This window comes from Nicotiana tabacum, chromosome 6 (genome assembly GCF_000715075.1).
Source record: "Nicotiana tabacum cultivar K326 chromosome 6, ASM71507v2, whole genome shotgun sequence".
Taxonomy (NCBI): domain Eukaryota; kingdom Viridiplantae; phylum Streptophyta; class Magnoliopsida; order Solanales; family Solanaceae; genus Nicotiana; species Nicotiana tabacum.
In genome coordinates, this window is record NC_134085.1 from 77,278,245 (window position 1) to 77,287,854 (window position 9,610).

General features: G+C 40.6%; 1 long non-coding RNA gene across 1 annotated transcript; it reads right to left on the reverse strand.

Annotated features, from left to right (window-relative positions):
* Window positions 1-7,676: 7,676 nt before the first annotated feature.
* LOC142181475 (uncharacterized) lies at window positions 7,677-8,552 on the reverse strand. The gene is made up of 2 exons (XR_012710128.1): window positions 7,959-8,552; window positions 7,677-7,711 (listed from the first exon to the last, which is right to left on the reverse strand). It is a non-coding gene; the product is annotated as an uncharacterized LOC142181475 (long non-coding RNA).
* Window positions 8,553-9,610: the final 1,058 nt, after the last annotated feature.

Genomic DNA, 9,610 nt, shown 5'->3' on the forward strand with positions numbered 1-9,610 from the left:
TGAGACTCTACTAGGCACGGCTTTGCAGACTCCCTAGGACATGACTCGCTCTGATACCGCTTTATCACGCTCCAAACTTGGGGAGGCGTGGCTGGCACCCGGTGCCGCACTGGCCCGAGCGAACCACTCTGCAACTCCTTCTTTTTTTTTTCTTTGTAACTATCATGGGCAACATGGACATAACTCGTAATGTATAACTATAAGTGGGCAACACTGTATCAATAAATTATTCTTAAAATATGGATACATATGGGCCATCAAGGCCTCTGACATACTGTACAAAATGAACCTCTGTATACAAAGCCTCTAAGATTATTTGACATCAAATGGAACAGGGTACCGGCCTACCCACAAGTCTGTAGCAAAACTCTGACATGATGACTCATAGATTCGACTGCACTCCAAATGAGATGGAGTCTTATCGATCCTTCGTTGAATGCCAATCTCGTCTATTATGAGGGCTCGTCAAACTGATTATCTATACCTGCAGGAATGAATGCAACATCCCAATAAAAGGACGTCAGTACGAATAATGTACTGAGTATGTAAGATAGAATTGCAACATAATAGTAAGTCAACATTAATTAAGGACATGGAAGAAATATGGAGTAAAGGACTCAACCTATAAGTCTGGATAGCTCAGTAAATCATGAAATATTTATAGTATCATGCATATGCGTATGAATGTCATGTAATGCATAGGTATGTACGTACATAATATCATAAAGCCTCTGAGGGCATCTCATCATATCATTTCAGCCACTGTGGGCAAAATTATCATCGTATACCAGCTGATCAAGTGGTGGTGCGTATATAATGTCATAACCTTTTCCATATCCCATATACATATATATATATATATATATATATATATATATATATATATATATACGCGTATATAATGCCATCTGGTCATCAAGCCTCTGAGGGCATCCCATCATATCATATCGGCCACTGTGGGCAAATCATCAACGTATATCAGCTGATCAGGTGATAGTACGTATATAACGCCGTTACCTTTTTCCATATCCCATATACATATATATATATATATATACTTATATATACATGTATACAATGCCATAACATCATCACGCCTTTGAGGGCGTCCCATCATATCATCTCGGCCACTGTGGGCAAATCATCAACGTATACCAGCTGATCAGGTGGTGGTGCATATATAATATCTTTAACCTTTTTCTCATATCCCATATACATATATTTACATATATACACATATATAACGCCATCTGGTCATGGGTCAATGCGTATGTATAAATGAGAAAAATACATAATAATCTCAATATTTCTTCCGGATAAACTTTTTCAACTGCATATTATTCTGAGACCCATGAACAGAAGATAATAATAATTCTCATGGGGAATCAAGAATATAGACACCCCTATTATTTATATGAATAGAGTAATTTATGGAAATTGTGCGTTTGCTCGTTTCTTCTGTATAATTTGGACCATGCCAAAAGAAAGAAGTGATGGCCTTAACATACCTAGAGTAAGAAAAAATCCATATGATATTCTTGAAAAAAAATTTGCACCGTATTCCCTTAGAACCGCGATTTCATTCATGCTGTATTTTCATACAAACTTTGGAGCTTCATTCGTTACTTTATCTCATACACCTCCCCTTCACTCATTTGAATGTTAACAAAACGGTCATTTATCCAATCGTCCAATTATGCAAGCCTCAAGAGATAATAAAGATTTGCTCCAGGATGGACAATTCTAGCCAATTTTAGAAGACATCCAAATAATATCTTCACTTAAATGACATATCTCATTACGAAGCGCAGAAGCCTTGTGCTCATTTCCTGAATCATTCAAACCAATGAGTCCTAGTTCTGGCGTGAACCTAAAGTTATTTTCTAATACAGTTCATGATCATCGTCGCTTGTCGTGATATAAAGTCGTTCTTAAGTTATCACTATGTGATGACATGGTCACAAATTTCTTTAAAGGTGACACATTGTCATATGATTCAAGAGTCGTTCTTTTGGCTTTCAATGGCTGCCACCTAATATTTCCACCAAACTTATCCAAATATATTATTAATTTCTCAAAAATTCATAATTAACCAATTATCCACATAATTAAGAATTATCTCAATTTACTTAAAATGCTACTCACTTTTAATACACTTTACGTATCCTACTATCGTGGTCATGTGGTACCATATAAAATTAATACATACACTATTATTTTATTAAAATATCCATGTAAAAATACATATATTTTCTTAACTTCTAATTTTTCTAATCTCATATAAAGAGTACAAATTTTTGTACGTGTCATTCTTAAAATGGTAAAACAAAAAAAGGATAACCTTCTTTCCTTGTGAAAAATAATAATTCATATTTTTACAATAAAGAAAATCTCATAAACATTTCTCATATTATTTGTGTAATTTAAAACATATTCAAAAGTAGTAATATTAATAACTATATAAAATTATTATTTTTTCATACCATTTTTTTTACAAAAATGTTCCACTCAAAATACCATATCAAATATATATATATATAATGGTTTCGATGTTGTGAAACTTACGGGGTGTAACAAAAGGCATACCCGCGATATAAATGTTGAGGCTACCTTACTCGGGAACACAGACTATGGTCAAACACAATGACTACGATCATAAGGCTCCGGCCAAACTAACGTGACTCGAGGATGCCCGACCGTCACTATAAAATACAAGCCTTCAATTACTTCGAAAATACTTCAAAAAGAACCGGTTAATCAGGCTACCCTCGGCATAAGTAAAAGAGCTTCGATCATATCAGCTCCAAACAATAAAAAGGCTTCGAAATAATTCAGCCATCGAGCGAAACCTCCCGAGGTGCTCATTTATCGTCATATAATGGCTCACAATCAAGGTTCTCATCGAACCGTCGAAGAGTCGGACGCACATAAAAACTTCAAAAAAGTCTTTAACGAGGGAAAAATAAAGCCTATATTAGAGGTCGTACCGACCCAATGCGTAAGAGCCTAAGCACCAACCCATATTAGAGGTCGTTCCAACTCAACGCGTAAGAGCCTAAGAGCCATCTTAAAATTCAAAAACATAAGGGTCGGTGAGCCCGAGTCAAAACCCGACTCGAAGACTGAGCTCAAAACGGTTAACTAAAAAGCGCCTAAGGGAAAATGCGTAAGAGCCTACGGACCAACCCAGCAAGCCTCAGGGCCGGTTTGTAAACCTAAGGGTTTTACCTCGAAGTCCAACTCATCTAGCTAATCATTGACAAACGTCAAAATTTGAAACAAAAGAAAGACATACACAAGCAAAGGGAAATTCATGAAAGGGGAAAACCGAAAGGCTTCTCTTTATATGTATATGTGAAATAATACAAGGCTTTATTTACAATGTTCTCTAAGAGCATTATACGTAGAATCAGAAAGGAAAGGCCTAGTCTAATTTCCCCTCAGGGACTGCGGCCCCATCGGCCTCTTCCTCATTATCTTCGGCATCGGATAACTTGGCATCGTATTCATCCTCCTTAGCTTGCTCTATCTCTTCCGAGAGATTGAAGCCCCTAACGTGGATCTCCTCGAGGGTTTTCCTTCGGGATTTGCACCGAGCATATTCATTGCTTCTGCTCTCCCGATCAGGAGCCCCTCTCAACTCAGCTCGAGCATCGACAGCATCTTTTAAATAGACGGCCACTTTCTTATCAGCCTTAGCTCGAATCTCTTCAGCTTCAACCCGGGTGTCCATGACCTCGGCCTTCATATTCAAAAGGTAGGACTTGAGCCTTACAATCCTGCTCATCTGGATTGAGTTATTTTCACGGGCATTTCGGAGTTGCACCTCGAGGGCAGAAGCCTTGGCCAAAGCATTCTTCTTGGCCGCAATTTAGGCATCTATCTGAGCCCTTAGCTCATTACACTCATACTTGATCTGACCAACTTTGCCCCAAAGGCATTCCAGGTCCTCCGTCTTTCTCTACAACTGAAGTATCAAAATATTAAGCTTCGAGGATACAAGAAGAAATATGCATCCCCTCAAAATAGAGGTTACCTATCTCTCAAGGCGGCCTTCATAGTTCAGGGTTCGATCCATCTTGTACCAAAGGTGTATCAACTCCTTTGCCCTTTTATCGCAAAGAAGCCTGAGGGATTTCTCCCCATCCAAGGGTTTCCACAACCTGGCTTCACGGCGGAGCAGCTCGGGCTTGATCTTGTCAAAGGCCTATGAAAAAGAGGCTCAGTGACTGAAAAACCAGCAAAGTCAACCAAAACTCACCACAAAACAGAGCCACTGAGCCTCCTCAAAGGTTGAGCGTACATCTAGTGGCCTGGTCTCATCGGCCCCACTTGAACCGCCCTCGGTGGGGATATGATCGCTCAAGACCCCGCTTTATTTAGGCGTCCCCTGGCCTCGAACATCCCTCAAAGTACCTTTGACAGGAGAAGAAGACGGTGGTAGAAAAGCTTTATCCCTCGAAGCACCTTCGACTGGAAAAGAAGACGATGGCAAAGGAGAAACCATTTTTCCGAGGCTAAAAGCCTCGGGTACTGCAGGCTTAGCTGATACATCTTCTTTGAGCCTCCAAGCAGGGCTTGCCTCGCTATGAGCGCCCTCTTCCTTTGAGGATTCCTTCCGTTTGTTATCATTCCTCGGTCCTGAAGCCGATGATCCTTCCTCCTCTCCGAGGGGGCACAGTCTCATCTTAGAAAATTCTCCAATGCCTGCGGTGCCAGAGTTAATACACATAAAAGAAAGTACCTTTCAAAAAAATAAACCACATAGCACATACCGTGGTGTTTTGCCTCCCATCTACCCTTGGACAGATCTCGTCACTTACGCTCGTCGTAAGTTGAGCAAGCTGCCAGTTTTTGAGTCCAATCTGCCAGATCGAGGACCTTGTATGGAAGCTATGGGATTGCTGTAGAAAAGGAAAGGAAACATCTTTATGGAGTCTGCCTCCACCATGAACAAAAATGATAAAAAAACAAGTGTAGCACTTACGTGTGAAATTCCATTTCTCAAGAAATGGTAGGAACTCTGCGGTGATAATGTCAACAGTCCGCACTTGGAAAAATCAACTCATCCACCCTCAGTCCCCGTCTTCTTCATTAATAGCAACATAGGGTCGGGTGGATCGACGTCGTAGAGTAATCAGGCCTCGGTAATACAAGGGCCAGTACAATCTAATAAGATGGCTGAGGGTGAACTCAAGCCCGGCTTTATTTGCAAAGAACCTTATCATCAACACTATCCTCCAGAATGACCGGTGAACCTATGACAGGGTAACCCGATATCTTCTACAAAACTCGAGCACGACTCTATCGAGAGGACCCAATGTAAAGGGGTACGTGTATACATTCAAAAACCCTTCTACATGAGCCATGATGCTCTCTTCCATGGAAGGTACCTGCAGTACCACATTTTCTCCCCATCCGCAGTCTCTCCTAACCGCATCGAGGTGCTTCTCTCCTATTGATGAGATGAACCTCGATGCATGCTTCCAATGGCCCTGAACATTGGATGGTCTCTCTAACGTAAAGTCCCTCCTCGAGACAAAGAATCTCGAGGTTAGCTCACCGGATGCTGGCAGTGTACCACCGACCGAGCGGGAAGAAGAGGCGGAACTCTCCTCTTCTTGGTGAACGGATTTGGGCGTAGCAGCCATAGTTATGGTGAAACAAGAAGAAGTAGATGAAAACTTAAACGAAAGCTTTGAATTAAATTGATGGAAGCACTGATAGAAAAGCTCTACAAGAAGGATAGTTGATCAAAATAGCAAGGTCCTCAAATGAGAGGAAAGCAATCGGCGACTGTTCGCCTACTCTGAAGGCCAATTAATTCTGACTAGGCCATTATCACTTTTGGGGAAGTGTGCCAGCGGGACCACCTCGATCACGTCATGGCCATGTCATACGAATGATGCTATCATACAGCGTTCGAGGGGTCAAGATTCCCGTGCCTCGAGATGGTGCCCGATCTCGAGGATCTCTATTACTATAATTATGGGCTTTAAGGATCCATCAATATCAATCTAGCCTCGAGATGGTGCTCGATCTTGAGGATCTTTGTCAATATAAATTTGGCTCTAAGGTGATATCAACATCAGTCTACCCTCAAGATGGTGCCCGATCTCGAGGATCTCTGTTGCTATAAAAAAAAGCTCTAAAAGGTCTATCAATCTAGCCTCGGGATGGTGCCCGATTTCGAGGGTCTCCATTATCCCAAGTATAGGCTCTAAAGAGCCGACATCAAAATTCAAAAGATTAGCTTTGCATAAGCACTGAAGAATAAAATTTGAAGACTTGAAACAAAAGGGTCTTTTTGCATTCTCAAAAATACATTTACAGAATGTGTCTTTACAAAGCTCCCCCAAGGAACCCATATACAAAAAGAAGAAAAAGAGGAAACAGAGATGACGACACGAGTCTATTCTTCACCCTCACTACTGTCTGAATCACTTCCGGAACCCTCATCCGAAGTAGTTGAAGGTGTTGATTCTTCCTCCAAGGTTCTGGCTTTCTCGATCTCAGCAGAGAGATCGACACCTTTGGCACTTGCTTCCTCGAGGGAATGCCTCCTAGCTTGCAAACGAGCATGAGCAACGGCCTGAGACAGCTTCTGCTCAGCCTTCTCGGATATCTCCCTGGCCTGTCACACCCCTTTTTCCACCTCACTTAACCCTCTTAAAATATAAAAAGATTAGTAAAGCTTGAAAAGGGTTTTCAATTTCGAAAGTGACAAAAATTTGTGTTCAAAAAGATTTTTCAGAGTCGCCACCTGACATTGGTTTTGGTGTGCCAAGTCACCATTTTTTTTAAAAATGACTTTTCCTTTTAAAACACTTTGGACTCCAAAATTAAGTCTGCATCAGAGATTCGGGTAAGGGGATTCATTTGACTCGGGGAGAAGGTGTTAGGCATTCCTCAATTCCCGTGAAAGTTACGGTTACGTACTTGATCTAGTTGGCTTTTAAAATATTTAATTTAAGGTAAAAACACATAAAAAGGAAAGTAAATACAAAGAGGCTCAAGGTCGTCCCCGCCTAATAAAAGAAAATAGAAAAAAGAAATAAAGTAAAATCCTAAATACTAATATGTACTATATTGTTCCACAACTTCATCATGGCCTCCAAATACATGATACTACGGGCATTTCCCGGAATAAAATATGTACAAATCTTTCGGGGCATTCATTGGATAAATTTAACTAAAGAAATGACCTCTCCCCTCAAAACTAACAAAAATCCTAAGGCTTGCCTACCCAAGTGTGGTCGGCCTAAGCATATTCCTAGCGATTAAATTAGTAAAGTAAATAAAAGAAAGCTAAATAAAACAATTCATGGCTCAATTGTTTAAATTTGGTTGGTTAGCCCCCTCCCTTTTAATTTCCTACTGGTTAGCACCAAATTCATTCTAGTTCATTAAAGTATCACCTGCAGCCCATTAACTAACAATTCCATCATGTCTTCACCCAAAGAAATGCAATCAACAGTTCAATTAATTATTGTCCTATCAATATAATCTAGTTAATATGTTGCAAATTATGGGCAATTTTACAAAAATAACACCCAATTAACATAATCAAAACAGAGTGTGGAGAGAAAATAGACCTCTGTTATCTTAGAAAATATGGATGTGCTACTAGACGAAAACAGAACCTTCGACCAGGAAATGAAACCGGCAAACAGGAACTCAACCCGAACCTTGAACGGCAGTCGCGCTCCAACTGATCTCCATTATGAAAGCAAAACTCAGAATCGAAACCGAAGAAATAGAACACCTTTTTTTTAAAATTCGAAACCTCCTAAGCACTAGTTCTCCGCATGTTTTTTATTTTATTTTTCTGAATTTTGAAACCAGAATCAAACACGAAGGAACTGCAATTTTTTTATATATATATGAGCAACGTAGAATGAAAATTCAGAGAGGAAAAGGTCCAAACTCAGAAAACCAAAATCCTAGAATCCTTGTACCTTCTTCTCGTTTGACATGTTCCTCTTAATTTTATTTTATTTTTCTTTTCAGCGCTGATTTTGCCTTGAGTTTTTTTTTATTTTTGAAAGGTGATTTTCAGCTGATTGTTGAAAGCTGTGAATAAGAGTGAATGGTGTGAGTGTAGTGGGTGAGGATTGTCGCTGGAGTTTTGGGGTCTAGGTTAAAGGTTGATGGTTGAAGAAGAATAAGGGGGTCCTAGGTTTTGAGGGGTCGTGGGCGGCTGTTGGGTCTTGGAAGATGGAGATGGGAGGGTCGTTTTTGTGTTAGGTCAAGAGGCAGCAACAGCAACAGTGGTGGCTTGGAGAGGCGCCGGTGGATGGTCGTTCAGCGACAGTGGCGGCGCTTTAGCGACGGCTGGTGGGTTAGGAGATGATTGAGGGTATTGTGTGGCAGTTGGTTTTGGTGGTGAGGAGGTGAGGCTAGCGAGCGGCGGCGGTGGCTCTTGGTTGGGCGGCTGGAAAGGTGAGATGGGGGGTTAGGGTGGATGGCTATCCTAGGGTCTAGGGTTTTAGGTCTAAGGAAGAAGAAGAAGTGGACTCTTAGGGTTAGCTAAGTTAAAGAGGAAGGGGAGGTGGGATATGTCTTGTTGGGCTTCAAAATTGGGCCAAAGATATAAAGATTTCTTCACTAAAATAGGATAAACCAACCCAAAATCTTAATTCTTTTTCTACAAATAATGTAAAATTTATACTATAAAATACATAAATAAATCTAATTAATTAAAATAAATAATATTATACTGTGAAACTATTTTGGTATTTTTTTTAAGATTATGCAAAAATAAAAATTCTAGTAAAATAGTATGACTACAAAATATTAATGAAACTATTTTTTTGTAATCTTTATTTTTCATGATAAAATAAAATAAAAGAGTCAAAACTAGTTAAAATAGCGATATTAGACCTAAACTAACTATTTAATCGCTAAAATGTGTAATATCTCGGGGAGGGTAAAAAGTTACATGCCTACAGGCCCGATCGTTAGCGGTGGCGGCATCTCTCTTTTACGAGGACGCATGTTCATCAGCCTCAAACTTGGCCGCAGATAATGTAGTGGCCTCCTTCTGAGCACTTTGAAGAAGATCTTGGGTCGAGGCCAACTCTCCCCACAAAAGATCTTTCTCCGAGGTCACGGCCTCATTCTTCCTCTTCAGCTCGAGGATCTCCGTATCATTGGCTGCAACCTCTTCCTGAAGTTGCCCCACCACGGCATCCTTTTGCCCAATCTGCAAAGGCGAGACAAGATAGTGAGCATCAAGTTACATGAATAAAAAGATGAACACATGAATGTTGTGTTACCTGCCCAACAAAGCTAGTCCGTTCCTGGTGCACTCCCTCCAGACTTGCCCGAAGCTCACTTAAAGGAAGAGGAAGCCTTCAACTCATTTAGCTCTGGGGTTAGCTTCTCGAGCTCGTCCTCATGGCATGAGAGCTCATTTGAAGCTTAGAAAAGGCGTGGACATACAATTTCTTGACCTGCAACAAAGAAGTTAGAAAGGCAAGGGTAAAAATTTAAAGCACAAATGGTACGTCAAGAATATCACCTGAGCCTCCTCGAGAGCGATGGGGCGTTGAGATCCGTGTCTTCGTCGACACCGATGAAGTAGTCCATAAACGCATCATCCTCTCCC